Source organism: Trichechus manatus, unplaced genomic scaffold, assembly GCF_000243295.1.
Source record: "Trichechus manatus latirostris isolate Lorelei unplaced genomic scaffold, TriManLat1.0 scaffold00035, whole genome shotgun sequence".
Taxonomy (NCBI): Eukaryota; Metazoa; Chordata; class Mammalia; order Sirenia; family Trichechidae; genus Trichechus; species Trichechus manatus.
In genome coordinates, this window is record NW_004443971.1 from 16,308,316 (window position 1) to 16,324,972 (window position 16,657).

The window sequence follows — 16,657 nt, forward strand, 5'->3', positions numbered from 1 at the left end:
GGATTCAGTCTGGTGGAGGCTGTGGTAGTTGTGGTCCATTAGTCCCTTGGACTAATATTTCCTTTTGTCTTTGGTTTTCTACATTCTCTCTTGCTTCAGATGGGGTGGGACTGGTGGAGTGTCTTAGATGGCCAGTCACAAGCTTTTAAAACCCCAGATGCTACTTACCAAAATAGAATGTAGAACATTTTCTTTATAAAGTATGTTATGCCAGTTGAGCTAGATGTTCCCCAAGACCATGGTTCCCAGACTTTAGCCCAGTAATTCGGTCCCTCAGCGTGTTTTGATGTATCTTTCAAGTTTCCATGACCTTGCTTTGGTGAAGTTGTGCTGACTTCCCCGGTATTAGGTACTGTCTTACCCTTCACCAAAGTTACCACTTATCTCTTGTCTGGTTGGTGTTTTTCCCTCCCCACTCCTCTCTTGTAACCATCAAAGATTGTTTCTTTCTGTGTGTAAACCTTTTCATGAGTTTTTATAATAGTGGTCTCATACAGCATTTGTCCATTTGTGATTGACTTATTTCACTCAGGATAATGCCCTCCAGATTCATCCATGTTGTGAGATGTTTTGCAGATTCATCATTGTTCTTTATTGTTGAGTAGTACTCCATTGCGTGTATGTACCATAGTTTATCCATTCATCTGTTGATGGGCACTTAGGTTGTTTCCATCATTTTGCCATTGTGAATAATACTGCAATGAACATGGGTGTGCATACGTCTATTCATGTGACAGCTCTTATTTCTCTATGATATATTCCTAGGAGTGGGATTGCTGGATCGTATGGTATTTCTATTTCTAGCTTTTTAAGGAAGTGCCATATTGTTTTCTAAAATGGTTGTACCATTTTGCATTCCCACCAGCTGTGCATAAGAGTTCCAACTGGCGATCTACTTCTGAAAAATCAGCCAATGAAAACCTGATGGATCTCAATGGTCCAATCTGTAACCAGTCATGAGGATGGTCCAGGACTGGGCAGCATTTTGCTCTGTTGTGTATGTATTGCCATGAGTCGGGGGCCAACTTAATTGTAGCGAACAACAAAACTTGGTGGAAGAAATTGCTTAAGAAGGCAGCCATGGAGGTGAGGGAATCTAAACTGGATAAGAGGTTGGCATGATGAAGGATGTAGGGAAGGGTGATCTATGGACTTCCACTCCAGTGTTCTATGGTAGGCGAGTGGCTAAGAGTCCCACACTGTACATAATAATGAGGGGGAGTCAAAGGGACTGGCAGGGGTGAGGGATCCTGGTACCAGCCCTTGGGAGGGTGGCCCCAGGAGGGAGGAGTAATGATATCATGGTCTGGGATGCGCACACCTAAGTCAACTGGTGTATGAGCTTCTGGCACCATGTACAAAAGTAGAAGGAGGTGGACGGCAAAAAGACAAGTAACTCAGTTTAAAAATGTGCAAAGGATTTGAACAGATGTTTCTCCAAAGAAGCTATAGAAATGACCAATAAACACATGAAAAGATGGTCAACATTAGTCATTACAGAAATGCAACTTAAAACAAAAATGGGAACCACTTCACACCTACTAAGATGGCTATTGTCAGAAAAAATGGAAACAGCAAATGTTGGTGAGGATGTGAGAAACTGGAACACTTTTGCATTGTTGGGATTGTAAAATGTTGCCGCCACTGTGGAAACAGTTTGGCAGTTCCTCAAAAAGTTAAACACAGAATTACCTTATGACTCAGCAATTCCATTTCTAGGTATACACCCAAAAGACTTGAAAGCAGGAACTGAGATACTTGTACACCAATGTTCATTGCAGCACTGTTCCCAATATCCAAAAGGTGAGACAACCCAAATATCCACCAACAAATGAATGGATAAACAAAAGGTGGTATATCCATATAATGGAATGTTGTTTAGCCATAAAGAGAAATAAAGTTCTAATATATGCTACAACATGGATGGATCTTGGAAACATTATGCTTAGTAAAATAAGTCAGACACAAAAGGACAAATATGATCCCACACATATGAAATATCTAGAATAAACAAATACACAGAAACAAAATTTAATAGTGCTTACCAGGGGCTGGAGTGACGGAGGAAAGGTGGGTATTGCTCAAGGAGTTCTCAGTTTCTGTTTGGGATGATGAATAACTTTTGGCAGTGGACAGTGGTGATGGCAGCGCAATATGATGAATGTAATTAATGTCACGGAACTGTGTACTTAAAAAATGGTTAAATGGCATACTTTTTGTTATATACATTTTACCACAATAAAATTAATAAAAAAAAAAAAAAATAGGAGGAAGGGTGTCAGGACTCAGCAAACCCACTCACTCCTTACACCATCTGCTGACTATTGGATAATGCCTGCTGGAGTTAGAAAGACACGTGAAATGTCTGTCTGACAGAATTCTAGGCATAGTTTCTTTTTCTAAATTTTTAAATTTAGAAATAATTTCAAACTTGGAGGAACCTTAGTGGTGCAGCGGTTAAGCGGTTAGCTACTAACCAAAACGTCGGCGGTTCAAACCCACTAGCTACTCCGAGGGAGAACGATGCAGCTGTCTGTTTCCATAAATATTATAGCCTGGGAGACTCTATGGGGCAGTTTTACCCTGTCCTATAGGGTTGCTATAAGTCAGAATCCACTTGACAGCAACGGGTTTGGTTTAAGGAACCTTGTTGGCACAGTGGTTAAAGTGCTCAGTTGCTAACCAAAAAGGTCAGCGGTTTGAACCTACCAGCCACTCCATGGGAGAAAGATGTGGCAGTCTGCTTCTGTAAAGATTTAGAGCCTGGAAACCCTATGGGGCAGTTCTACTCTGTCCTATAAAGTCACTATGAGTTGGAATCAACTTGATGACATCTGGTTTGAGAGTTGTTGACAGATGTCCCTTCACCCCTAAATACTTCAGCAAGTATTTCCTAAGAAAAAGGCATTCTCATTCATAACCATGGCAGAATTATCAGATTGAGGGAATTTAACATTCTTACAATACTGTGATCCAGCACAAAGCCAGACACAGGTTTTGGAAGGCTTGGTAGGCTGGAATGCCCTTGTGTGTCTTCATCTATGTCTTTCTGTGGAAGAGCTGGTTCTGGCCCTGGAAAAACTGTCTCCAAGCCTCTTGTGACCTGGAAGATGCACTTGGGAGGAGAGTCTCCAACCACATTCAGAGGCTTTAAATTTTAAATCTGAGTGTTGCACTGTTCAGTGTGGAAGAAGAAGTGCTCTAATATGGAAAAGAACAACAGTGAACAGAAAAAGTCACAGTCATTTTTCAGGAGAAAATTGTAGAGAAAATGCTTATATTCTCAGGTGTCTATCTGTTAACTACTCTTTTAAATAGATTCCACTTCACAGTTTTAAAATAATACATGATCACTAAAAAAAATTTAGGGAAATATAAGTAAGGGTAAGAAGAAAGAAAAAAGGCTCATTATCCCCCCCTTTGCTCCTCTCCTTTAGCTGTGACTACTGGTAATCACTCACTGTATTTCTTTTCACATTAAGTATCTTTTTAAAAGACATTTTAGTATCTTTTTTACTGTAGAGATTTTAGAATAATCAGGAAGTTACAAAGAAGAAAATAATACTTAATTATAATGCCACTACCCCTGTTAACACAGTTTTTAACTTTTTATTAAGGAAAACTTCAAACATAGACAGCCTGTTAACATTCTGATTTATTTAATTCATTTCTTGTCTCTGTATATTTGTGTGTGTATATGTACGTGTATTGTATATATGTATATATACACACGTATATACATATAGACACACACGTACAGACAAAACTGCGATTATATTACATATTGCACAGTTTCGTATGCTGCTTTTGCTGCTTAATATGACTTTGTGACATACCCCTGTAATATTCTCTGAATATTTTTTGAAATATTGGATGAGGGAAGCAAACCAGTTTCATAGGTTACTTTCTTAGTCTGGGTTCTGTAGAGCAGCAAAACCAGTGAAGTATATATAGATACATATAGAGAGAAATTTACTTCAAGGAAATGGCTTACACAATTGTGAGGAAATGGCTCATGTAATTGTGGGGGCTGGCAAGTCCCAAATCCACTGGTCAGACAACAAGCTGAAGACCTCTGCTGGCTCACGTGGTTGCAGGCACTGATGAACCCAAAATCTGCGGGTCAGGCAGTAGGCTTGAGGCCTCTCCTGGGTCACAGGGTTGTGGTGGTTGATGAATCCAAAATATATAGTTCAGGCAGCAGGCCAGAGACTTCTGCAGACTTACGTCCCAAGAACTGGAGGTCAGGCAATGAAAAGAGTGCAGGGTCGAGAGAGAAAGAGTGACCTTTTCCAGAACATCCATTTATATACTGGAGGCAGGCCTCACTCCCAAGGGAACGCCCCTTTCAACTGATTGGCTGCGCCCATCAGATTACAAAAAGGAAAGTGATTACACAGTGTCTGTCAAACCACTGAGAATTATAGCCTAGCCAAGTTGACACAAGATGTTAACCATCACAGTTACCCTAAACCTGGTGGGAGGAAGACTCATAATGGAACTCAGCAATGGCAAAGGGTTGCTATTATGTCTTTAGAATTAGTAGGCACTCAATACATATTGTTGAATGAATGAATTATTTGTTCAAAAGTAGACCTAATCCAAAAAACCAAAACCATTGCCGTCGAGTCAATTCCAACTCACAGCAACCCTATATCCAAAGGGTGAATAAAGAACACTGTATGTAAAGACATACAATATGATAAACCTTATAGCGCATGGAATTTGGAATTTTAGGCCATAGGGATTATAATTTTTGTCCTAGGAAGTGGGGCAGAGAAAAACACCTCCAATTTCTTGATCAAGATGTAGGTTTCTGGTGGTTGGACACACTCTATTTCCCTCCTGCAGAACTTTCTTTGGGGTCGGTTACTTCTTGCTGTCTGTCCAAAAAATTGCCTTAGTCCATTGCCATCCAGTTGCTGTTGAGTCTACTTCAATTTATGGTGACCCCACGTGCGTGCTTCATGGGGTTTTCAATAGCTCATTTTTTTCAGAGGTAGATTACCAGGTTTTTCTTCTGAGGTGCCTCTGGGTTGCTCAAATCTCCAGCCTTTCAGTTAACAGCTGAACACTTTAACCATTTGCACCACCCAGGGACTCCATAGTCCACTGTAGGAGCAGAGTATCATGGGTTGCTGGAATGCTAGAGAGAAAGTGGCCACATCAGGAAGACAGTGAAGAATGTTTAGTTATTTTCGGAAGGGTGTTCTGAATGGAGGAGTATGAAATGCTGGCATAAGGAAACGTTCCTTTCCGAGTATGTGAACCAGTAATTGCACTGATGGATTGAATGGCGTTGCTGTTTTGTTAATTCATTTTTCTGTCAAACATGTACTGAGTATTCACTGTGTGTCCGGGCCAAGGGATAAAAACATGGAAAAGACAAGTTTCTTCCTCAAGGAGCTTACAGTAAACTATAGGTGATGGAGGTGAAAACACGTAATTGCAAAACACTGAAAAGTTCTGTGAAAGTGTGTTAAGGTGCTTTTGGGGCATAGAGGAGAGAGTGATCAATTCTGCCTGATTTGGAGGAAGGGAGGCCATGTTTGAGCTGCCTGTGGGCTGATGTGTGGAGAAGTGTATGTAGCTGAGGAAATACCGAGGGAACGGCTTAGCACTTAGTTGAGGTTGGAGACTATATTAATTCCCTAGAGCTGCCATAAGAAATTACCACACACTGGTGGCTTAAAACAATATTTGAGAAAAATCTTGAAGTTGTGAGGGAGTGAACCATATGAATATCTGGGGGAAGAGAATTCTAGATGGAGGGAAGACCCTCAGCCAAGGCCCTGAGGTGGAGGTGTGCCTGGTACATTCAAGGAGCCAGCATGGATGAAGTGGAGTGAGTGGTAGGTAGAGTAGCGGAGTATGAGGTCAGAGTGCTGGTGGGGCGGACGGGGGAGACTCTCAGACCTCCTGGGACTTTCTAGACCCCATAAAGACTCTGAGCAACTTGTGGAGCTTCTGCAGGGTTTTGAGCAGAGGAGTGACATGACCTGACTTACTATTTTTTAGAGACTTACTCTGGGGCTGTCAAGAATTTGGTGTAAAGGGGCAGGGGTGGAACCTGTGAGTTTACTACATCTATCCAGGTAAGAGATGGTGGTGGTTTGGATCAGAGGGTTGTCTGGGGAAGTGTGAGAAGTGAAGGAGCATCCTGGTGCTGAAATCATAACTCTAAAATCCTATTTCTTTTCAGAGATGTGGTACTGGTTGATTGTGTAGTGTGGCACTTCACATGTTGTTGAACTGGCACAACCCTATGAAGGACATCCATTTCAGTATCACTGATTGATTAACAAAGGATGTTTTACACCTCAGGGTTAAGTTACTTGTCACCTAAAACCTCTGGAGCTGAAAGCCAACTCTTTGAAAACGTTAGTTATTTGAGGGCCTTAAACTGGGCATTCAGTTTTTCACTTCTTTTGTCTATTCAAAACGAGAGGGAGAGGTGAGTGGAATTATTTGTGTATGGAGGCGCAGTGCAGCGGGGCTGGGATGTGGGATGGGGGAGGCCGGGAGTGTTGATCACAACTCATTGGCTTTGTAACTAAACTCTCATTATTAAAGCTGAAATTCTTAAAGACTCCTGCCTGTGTGGGACTGGAATTATTTATCATAGGGATTCAGTCTGCTTTGCTATGAAAATGTTGATATATTATTGTGTTCATGAAATCCACAAACTCTGTTTCTTCAAATGTCTCTGGCTATAGATTTCTAGACATCGTATCAACTTTCTTACTAACTCAAATTTATTGTGGGGTGTGTGTGTGTGTGTGTGTGTGTGTGTCTGTCTTGGTCTTCTAGTGCTGCTATAAAAGAAATAGCATAAGTGGATGGCTTTAACAAAGAGAAGTTTATTCTCTCACAGTCCAGCAGGCTAGAAGTCTGAATTCAGGGCGCCGGCTCCAGGGGGAGGCTTTCTCTCTCTGTCAGCTCTGGAGGAAGGTCCCTGGCATCTGTCTTCCCTTGGTCTGGGAGCATCTCAGCGCAGGAACCTCGGGTCCAAAGGACGTGGTGTGCTCCCGACACTGCTTTCTTGGTAGTATGAAGTCCCTGTGTCTCTCTGCTCACTTCTCTCTTTTATATCTCAAAAGAGATTGGCTTAAGACACTGTCTAATTTTGTAGATCTCATCAATATAACTGCCACTAATCCATCTCATTACATCATAGTGATAGGATATACAACATATAGGGAAATCACATCAGATGACAAAGTGGTAGACAATCATACAATAACCAGTGAGTCTGTCCTTCTATGTGGGGCCAACTACCACTTAACACATGAGAAACTGAGGCAAACACACATTAACATATATTAACAAAGATCCATTTTAAATCACAAAGATGTTTAATGAGAGAAAATGTCTTTGTTACTGATACATTTCTCACGAATTTTCTGCCATAACTTTAATTGGAGTGTTTAATATGGTTGGATTTAAGTCTACCATTTTGCTATTTGTTTTGTATTTGTCTCAACTGTTCTTTGTTCTTTTCTTCCTCCTTTTTGGCTTCTTTTGGGTAAACTGAGTATTTTTAATATTCATTTTTACCTCCTTTAGTGACATTTTCCGTGGCTGTTGGTTGCTGGCTTAACTGAGATTTCATTTCTTCAAAGATGAATTATCCTTTCTTTTTTCTCTTTTGAAATAACTAGTGGAAATTAAGAAAAAAAGGAATTTCTAAGCAGAAATCTTTCTTTAAAGGGAAGTTGAAGCAGGGCTGGTGAAATACAGCTCATGGTGTAGTGGCCTTCTGTACGATGATCATGATGAGAGTTTTTACCTCTTAGTCACTGGTACTGTTTTGTTGAGGTCTGAGTTGACTAACTCAGAGTTGGAGGATATGAGTTAGATCCTGGTCATAGATCCACATGTCTTTCACAAAGGAACCCCTTCTTGCCTTTCTACACGATTAACACTTCTGCTACATCCTGTTAGTACCCCGAGGTCTATCAGTTAGTGTGGATTAGCTCCTGGCACAGTGGCATGCACATGTTAACTACTGTCTTAGTTACCTAGTGCTGCTGTAACACAAATATCACAAGTGGTGGCTTTAAAGAACAGAAATTTATTTTCTCACAGTTCTGGAAAGTGGAAGTCTGAATACAGGTCAAGCCTCTAGGCGCAGGTCCTTCTTTTTCCATTTCAGCTTCTAGTAGCTGGCAATCCTGGGAGTTCCTGGGCTTGTAGATATGTCTGTCATGTGTGTCTGTCTTCATATGACACCTTAGCCCTGAGTGTCTCTTCATCTATTCTGCTCCCTTTGTAACTCAGAAGTGATTAGGTTTAGGATTCACCCTATGTTGCTATAACTTCATTAACATAACAAAAGAAAACCACTGTATCCAAACAGGGTCATATTTACAGGTACAGGGATTAGGATTTTAGCACATATTTTTCTGGGAGAGAGGAGTAGTTCAATCCATAACAACTACTTAAAAAACGAACCAACAAACAAACCCGTTGCTGTCAAGTCGATGCCGGCTCATAGCGACCGTATAGGACAGAGTAGAACTGCCCCATAGGGTTTCCAAGGAACGGCTGGTGGATTCGAACTGCTGACCTTTTGGTTAGCAGCCAACCTCTTAACCACAGTGCCATACTTAGTACATATTACTAGTAATAGTACGTACATAGTAATCAAATATTGATCTTAATGAACTCCATGGTTTCCACTGGATTGACTGAAATGCTCTCTATGCTGACTGGCCATCTCTGGAAACTAGTTTTCTTTCTTGCCGAAGGAACAACAACAACGACAAAACCCCCCCCAAAACAATTAGATGCCTATACAAATAGCATGAAGAAATATTGACCTTATAATATGATTGGCTTGGAACTCCAAATGTTGAATCTTATAAAATTCCATCTGTTATTGTCTGACAATGTACAGAAGTTCAGTTTGTATATTAATGCATGTACATTTAATTTTAAAAGTAGCAGTCGAGCTGCATGTCATATCTCAGAGTAGGTTATGTATGAGTGGCTATTTTAGTTGATTGGCAAAATTCAGAGGTAGAAAAAGCTGTGACTGTGATGCCTGAGAAAGGAAAGAAGGGTATGCTTTCTGTGTACAGTTGATTTCCAAAGTACTTTTACCTGTTTAGCATCCATACACACCCAGAATCCTACCCTCATCTGACTACTGTTTTGCTTTTAACTGACTACTTGGAATAGTTACTTTCCAGGTTCTTATCAGGAAATATAATCTCAAACTCAGTGCCATCAATACCTTTCAAAAGCTCTGCAGAGAGAAATGATATTTATGGAAGATTGAAGTATTTGCTGTCCACCCATTTTTTAGATAAGTCATCACCAGCCTGTTGTCTTATAGGCTCCTGGAGAAAGTGGAGTTATTGCAAGGTTGCCTGCAAATCCTATATTGAAGGTAATATTATTTCTGTCATCGTTATCTGTAAGGACACAATGGTGACATTGGATAGTTTGGTTAAGGGAATAGAACCTTTTCCAACATTTAGGTCTTTACTTAGAAGAGGAAAATCATATGATCAATTTACTCAGTAATGGGATATAGAGCTGGAGTCTCTAGGATTAATGCTGAGCTAACTGTGTTTCAAGTGCTGCTTTAGCATCATATGATCATGGAATGTTATTGTTGGAAAGGACCCCATGGATCTGGCACATAATTGTGGACATCCCTGGTGGTGTAAATGGTTAATGCACTCAACTGCTAACCAAAAGGTTGGAGGTTCAAGTCTACAAAGAGGTGCCTCGGAAAAAAGCCTGGTGACCTACTTCCAAAAAACTACCATTGAAAACCCTATGGAGCTCAGTTCTACTCTGACACACTTGGGGTTGCCATGAGTTGGGTTCAACTTGACGGCAACAGATGGTCGTGGTGGGAGAGAATGGCATTTTCCACAGGTGGTGGGGAATTTCCAAAGCAGGTCTTGGTAGTTGACAACTTTAGAGGTGGCTAAGGCATCCACTATAAACATCTATTTTTATAATATCGATAAAACAATTTTAAAAAATTTTCAAAATGGAACAGTGAGAGTAGCAGCTTTCAAGGATGAGTTCCGTAAGGACGCCATGTTGGGGATGAGCTGATGAGCCTACTGGTGACTGGTGACCCTCAGAGCTGGACCACAGCAGTTACCACAGTGCTTCGTTTGTAATCACCTACTGCTTAGTTTATACCTACAATGGGCCGTGGATTAAAAGAGGGAAGCACAGGAGCACTGGATTGGGAAAAAAAGAAGTTAATAAGCATAGAAATTACAGTAATTCTGCCAATCTACCTCAAGATGCCTCTTCATCGAGTCTGTAAATTGCATTAATCTGATCTGAGTTCTAACATACACATCCAGATGCCTCCAGTTTCGCAAAAGCCAGCGGTAAGAAGGGAACATATAATGATGATTAAATCTCATTTAGTTCTTTATTTATGGAGAATTAAAACTATCCATATAGGCAATGTGGAAGTGTTTGCAAATAGTATTGTGAAGCCTTCATCATCTTGGCATTTAGAAATACAGCATACAAATTAAAAAACCCAGCTCTTTCGTGCAAAATGTAAGAATTCCAAACATCTAATCCTAAAGTCAGTAGTTAATCTATATGAAGCAAACACAAAAAAAACCAAACCTGTTGCCATCAGTCGATTCTGACTCAGATCGACCCTATAGGACAGAGTAGAACCACCCCATGGGGTTCCCGAGGATTGGTTGGTGGATTCGAACTGCCAACCTTTTGGTTAGCAGCCGTAGCTCTTAACCACTACACCACCAGGGCTTTAGATCTATATTAGATGTAGCTAAATTTATTAACTATATTTAATGTATATTTTGGCCCCAAACTAAGCAGAAAATGGTAGTCATTTTAAAATTCACTTGTCATCAAATCACATTTTTTTCTGACACAATTACTTTAAAGTAAATGAAACATGTTATTAATAGGAGCTACAGAGTCAGGCCTCATCTGCATGCAGCAGGAAGCCTAAACCCTGAGTGGATGAGATAGGGTGAGACGTGTGAGAGCCAGAACTCAATGAGACTGCCTTGTTTTCCCAGGTCTTCCAAGTGTTCTGCCTGTGACAGGGTGTAGGCTTACCACTCCTGTATCGCTCGTTTTAGTGGAATATGCTCGAGTGTTTCTCCTCTGACAGGTTTCTGGCTTTTGCAGGTTTTACTGTAGTATAAATGAAACAAAGGAGGAGGGAGTGAATCCCACTCTCCCAGATGGAGTTGTTGCTGTTGTTCTTGGTTGATTCCTGCTCATGGCGGCCCCATGTGTGCAGAGTAGAACTGCTCCATTGGGTTTCTAAGCTGTAAACTTTCAGAAGCAGATTGCTAGGCCTGTCTTCTGGGTGGGTTGGAACCGCCAACTTTTCAGTTAGTAGTTGAGCGCTTAACCATTTGTGCCACCCAGGGTTCCCACCCAGATTGTAAACCCACGGAATCAATAGGAAAATTCCCGGTGAGTCTGGTGCACTCGCCCTGAGAGCAAACATTCAATGCTGATGATGGCAAATTTCATCTTTCTTTTCATTTTTTCGCAATAAAAGGAGATTTTGGCCAGTGGTGAGATGTTGGAAACAAGGTGGACTGGGATCAGATGGAGAAGGATGCATAAAATTGCCTTGGAAGCTGTGACTGAATACTCAAAGACGTGAGATATCCAGATTTCAATGGATATTATTTTAATATCTTTAATATGTTTATGGTCCTAAGAATATGAAAGACCATAGAATTCCTTCATGCTCAAAAGTCTTTCACACAGAAAAGGTATTTTCATATCTAAGCCAAAGGAACACAAAATCCAGTCAAGTGTTCAGTGTGGGTCAGAGCTATAGGCTTACTGGGCTCTGGGCAGGGGTACAACTATAAGAGCAACCACTCAAGTTCTGACATCCTGGTAAGAAATATAAATACTATTCCATATGTTTCTCTAGGGTCACTGACGAGAATCTAGTCCCTGCCCAGACAAAAACTCTCAGGCCATTATGCAACCTCAAGCAAGCTGAGCAGGCAACCCAAACTTACATAGAAAGGTAAGTCCTCCCCAGACTGTGAAATGATGCAGTAGTTCCCTTCATGGGTAACCAGGTATTGTCAGGTTGGTTCTGACTCATGGCGATCCCATGTGTGTCAGAGCAGAACTGTGCTCTGTAATGTTTTTTATTTTTATTTTTAAAAATTTTTTATTGCGCGTTAGGTGAAAGCATACATAGCAAACTAGTTTCCCATTCGATCGTTTGTACACAAAGGGTTCCGTGACATTGGTTCCATTCCCCACAATGTGCCTGCCCTCCCCTTCTTTTCTGTCCTAGTTTCCACGTTCCCTTCATCCCGAATTGCTGCCCCTTCCTGCCTTCTCACCTTTGCTTTTGGGCAAATGTTGCCCTTTTGATCTCATGTAATACATTGTTCTAAGAAACACGTTCCTCTCCGGTGTTGTTTATTTTATGGGCCTGTCTATGGTTTGGCTGAGGAGTGATCTCCAGGAGTGGCTTCGGTTCCATTTCAGAAGGATATCTTAGGGCCATAGTCTCAGGAGTTCCTCCAGTCTCTGGCAGCAGAAAGTCTGGTCTTTTTTGTGAATTTGATTTTTTGTTCTGCAGTTTTTCTCCTTCTTTGTCTGGGACCCTGTGTTGTGATCCTAGTCAGAGTGGTTGTCCATAAGGTTTTCAATGGCTGATTTTTCAGAAGTAGGTCACCAGGCCTTTCTTCTGAGGAGCCTCTGGGTGGGTGTGAATCTCCTAACTTTTGGTTAACGGATGAGCGCAATAACTCTTTGCACCACCCAGGGAGTCCTCTTCATAAGTAATCATCTTCAATGTCAGTAATTTCTAGGATGAAATAAAGAGATATTTCAGATAATCCAACCTAAAGAATTAATATTTGGGGATAAAGAAGGCTATACATATTTGATATTTTATATACTTAAGAAAATTTGGATCCAACATCCTTATAATTTCAATAAAAATGTATGATTTAGTAATTGTTTTTGGTTTATATTTTATATAGAAATCTTATTTGTGATTTTTAAGTAGAAAGTTTACTTACAGGATTGGAACATTTCAGAAAATGTTTTATTTATAATCTGTGTAACTTAAAATTTATTAGATTTATAAGTGTGATTTAGGTACTTGGGACTAATTTGTTATCAGACAACTGAGATACTTAATACAAGGAGAATATATTAAGTATGTAAATACAATTAAAATTTTTCAAAGTATGATGTCCAAAGTTTATGAATGGGATTAAATATATTAATCAAACACCCTTAAAGGTGATTGCTAACATTTGTAATTTTATAAATAAAATAAAAAGATATGAAGTGGTTGTTAAAACATAAGGAAAAAGTAAGCTTTTCCATTTGGAACCTTAATTAGAATTAAATATTGATTAGAAAGAAAAAGTAAACTCAGTTGAATGGTATTTTCTACACATTAAAATCATTCTCAAGAGTACTAAAAAAAATTCCTATTCAGCAAAGATTAAGCCAGAATGTCCACATGGATGTAGGTAGTGGTATGTTAGTAATGTTTAACAATGGGCTCTCTGGGGGGAAAATATATGCAAAAATATATATACATAAGATTATTGTAAATTTTAGTGGTATAAAGGTTATATAGCACACAATTTACAAATAATTAAATATTCAATATTATGTTGTAAATTACAGATAGCCAATTGATTCTCACAGAACACTTTCATTGACTTTTGTCAAATTCTTGGATCTGTGGCCAACATATGGTTGCAATTCAACCATGATTTCACAAATATCATTGCATCCCAATCTATTAACTTTTTTTCCCAATAAAAAATTTTTTTGTGGCGTTTTAGGTGAAAGTTTACACAGCAAATTAGGTTCCCATTTAACAATCTTATATGAATTGTTCTATGCCATTGGTTAAAATTTTTACAATGTGTTAGCATTCTTGTTATTCCCATTCTGTTTGTTCTATTTGGTGGTTAAGGTTGTGTCAACTTGGCTGGCCCATGATTCTCAATGGTTTGGTGGTTATGATGTAGTTTGGCAGTTGTATAATGATATAATCACTTCCATGATGAGGTCTGATATAATGTGATCACTTCCATGATGGCATCTCTGTGAGTAGCCAATCAGTTGAAAGGGCATTTCCTTGGGGGTGTGGCCTGCATCCAATATATTTGGACTTTCAGGCAAAGCTCGATGGCGTTTGCTCTGCTCTGAATCCTGCATTTGGCTCATCAGCATCTGACCTCCAGTTCTTGGGACTAGGGTCAGCAGCCTGACATCTTGCCTGCTGATCTTGGATTCTTTTACAGCTGTGAGCCAGCAGCCACCTGCAGCAAGGTGAGTCAGGAGAAGCCTCCAGCCTGATGCCTGAGATCCTTGAGATAAATCTCTCTCTATATATACATATATATATTTAGATGCCTTACTGGTTTTTCTTCTCTAGAGAACCCAGCCTAAGACATTCTGTTTCCATTGATCTAGCTTCCCTTCCCCTCCTTGCCTTCCCATCTTTGCTTTTGGGTGAAATGTTTACCATTTGGTCTCATGTAGTTAATTGTTTAAGGGAGCACATTACTCACAGGTGGTATTGTTTATTTTATAAGTCAATCTATTATTTGGCTGAAAGGTGACCTACAGAAGTAGGTTCAAATCCAAGTTCGATAGTCTCAGAGGTTCAGCAAGAAGAGGGGTTACGAGCAGAATGCATCCTTTGGACCCGGGGTCTCTGTGCTGAGAACCTCCTAGACCCAGGAGACAGAAAGAGCTGTAACACTGGAGATGGCGTGAGATGGCAAAAAGTTTGCAGCAAAGCATGGCAGAGTTCAGTGGCAGAGAAATGGCTGCAGAACCAGGAGACAGGCACAAGACATCATGGTGGGCTTCTTGGCCAACGGAGTGAGAGAGATGAACGCCTTTGGGCAGGAGGCTTCCTGGAGGAGTAGGGTGCCTCCAGGCACTAATCTGCATAGCTAAAGAGCTTTGTAACACTTGCCCAAGCAGCGCAGAGGCCAGGCCCGAGCTGAGGCCAAGGCTGAGAGCAGGGGCCGACAGCGAGGTCTGCCTGCCTGTGGGCACTATGGAGGAGCTGAGAGGTTGGAAGCTGTCCTGATTGACGAGCTGTATCCTGTCTCCAGATTTGTTCCTGTTACTTCCAAGTTGATCCTGATCTTGAATTGTAACCTGTTATTACTGTAATAAGCCCCATAATCATGAATATGGCCTATGAGTTCTGTGTGGCCATTGCAATGAATTATAGAACACAGCAGAGAAGTAGAGAGTACCATGGGAGGGATGGCTGGTGTCAGAATTGGTAAAAAGTTTGGAGAGTGGAGGTATGTCTGACCTCCACCTCATATGGGTTAGCTTTCATCTAATGCCCATTCTCTCTTCTCCCCTTGAAGTTAGACAAGGTCTGATGCCGATTCTCTCTTCTCCCCTTGATGTTAGACAAGGTCTGATGCTACACCTATTTTACAGCCCCCTATAGGATGGATTCTAAACGAAGAAACCTGGTGCTTAGGCTTTCACAATTGTGCACTTACTTTTCCAGTTTAACCTTATACACCTACATTCCTTCTTGTTCCCCCAGTCTGGAGAACTGGCCCCTTGTTGAGCATGCCAATTGCATTTAGGCTTCCTAGGCTTTGCAGGCACCATTGCTCTGTTGTAAATCTTCTCTCCCACGTGACTGCTCATTTGCAGCCTGTTCTTCCTTTATGAGCCATATCAAGTCCTATATAGTCCAGAAACCATTGTTGAAATGAACCTCCCTCCTCTGAGCTCTTATAGCACTCGATGTTTGTACCACTCTTTAGGTGTATGTTTTCTTTTTTAAAAAAATTATTATTTTTTATTGTGCTTTAGGTGAAAGTTTACAGCTCAAGTTAATTTCTCATACAAAAATTTATACACATATTGTTATGTGACTCTAGTTGCAATCCCTATAATGTGACAACACTCCCGCTTTCCACTCTGGCTTTCCTGTGTCCATCCAACCAACTCCTCTCCCTTCCTGCCTTCTCATCCTGCCTCCGGACAGGAGCCACCCATTTGGTCTCATTTATCTGCTTGAACTAAGAAGCACACTCTTCATGAGTATTATTTTATGTTTTATAGTCCAGTCTATGTCTGAAGAGTGGACTTTGAGAATGGTTTTAATTCTGGGTTAACAGAGCGTCTGGGGACCACGGCTTTGAGGGTTCCTCCAGTCTCAGACCATTAAGTCTGGTCTTCTTACGTGAACTTGAGTTCTGCTCCACTCTTTTCTCCTGCTCCGTCAGGGATTCTCTGTTGTGTTTCCTGTCAGAGTGGCCATTGGTGGTAGCTGGGAACCATCTAGTTCTTCTGGTCTCAGACTGATGGAGTCTCTGGTTTATGTGGCCCTTTTGTCTCTTGGGCTAACATTTTCCTTGTCTCTTTGGTGTTCTTCATTCTCCTTTGCTCTAAGTGGGTTGGAACCAATGAATGCATCTTAGATGGCTGCTCGCAAGCTTTAAAGATCCCAGATGCCACTCACCAAAGTGGGATGCAGAACATTTTCTCTTTTTGTATAAATATCATCTATTTTTATTGTGCTTTAAGTGAAAGTTTACAGTTCAAATTAGTTTCTCATACAAAAATGTATACACACATTGTTATGTGACCCTAGTTGCTCTCCCTATAATGTGACAGCGCACTCTGCCTC